Source organism: Calidris pugnax, unplaced genomic scaffold (genome assembly GCF_001431845.1).
Source record: "Calidris pugnax isolate Ruff unplaced genomic scaffold, ASM143184v1 scaffold541, whole genome shotgun sequence".
Classification (NCBI taxonomy): domain Eukaryota; kingdom Metazoa; phylum Chordata; class Aves; order Charadriiformes; family Scolopacidae; genus Calidris; species Calidris pugnax.
This window is the reverse complement of record NW_015091272.1, coordinates 73,681-74,507: the sequence shown is the minus strand read 5'-3', so window position 1 is coordinate 74,507 and position 827 is coordinate 73,681. Positions and strand designations below refer to the sequence as shown.

The window sequence follows — 827 nt, the reverse complement described above, 5'->3', positions numbered from 1 at the left end:
GCTGAGCCCTCCTGGGCTTTGGGGACGGGGTCTTTGGCCCCAGGACGGGGGTCTGGGGTCCCAGGACGGGGTCTTTAATCCCACGAGGGGGTCCTTGGTACCGTGATGGGGTCTTTGGCCTCAGGACGGGGGTCTGGGGTACTGGGACAGGGTCTTTAACCCCACAAAGGGGTCTTTGGCCCCAGGATGGGGGTCTGGGGTACCCGGATGGGGTCTTTGATGCTGACGGGGTCTTCAACTCTATGAAGGGGTCTTTGGTACCAAAAGGGGGTCTTTGGCCCCACGGCGGGGGGGACTTTGGTCCCAGGAGGGGGTCTTTGGTACTGTGGTGGGGTCTTTAACCCTATAAAGGGGTCTGTGGTACCACAAAGGGGTCTTTGGCCCCAGGAGGGGGTCTGTGGTAGCACAAAGGGGTCTGTGGCCCTGGGGGGGGTCTTTGGTACCAAAAAGGGGTCTTTGGCCCCACGGCAGGGGGGTCTTTGGCCCCAGGAGGGGGTCTTTGGTACTGTAGGGTGGTCTTTAACCCTATGAAGGGGTCTGTGGTACCACAAAGGGGTCTTTGACCCCAGGATGGGGTCTGTGGTACCACAAAGGGATCTGTGGCTCCGGGAGGGGGTCTGTGGTACCACAAAGGGGTCTTTGGCCCCAGGACAAGAAGGTCTTTGGCCCCAGGAGGAGGTCTGTGGTAGCACAAAGGGGTCTGTGGCCCCAGGGGGGGGTCTTTGGTACCATGAAGGGACCTATGGCACCAGGAAGGGGTCTGTGGTACCACGAAGGGGTCTTTGACCCCAGGACGAGAGGGTCTTTGGCCCCAGGAGGGGGTCTGT

The 827-nt window shown here is 61.1% G+C and overlaps 1 protein-coding gene across 1 annotated transcript in view; it reads left to right on the top strand.

Annotated features, from left to right (window-relative positions):
• PYM1 (PYM homolog 1, exon junction complex associated factor) overlaps positions 1-827 on the top strand; it is a 6,697-nt gene that overhangs the window by 2,043 nt on the left and 3,827 nt on the right. The gene's annotated exons all lie outside the window — the stretch shown is intronic.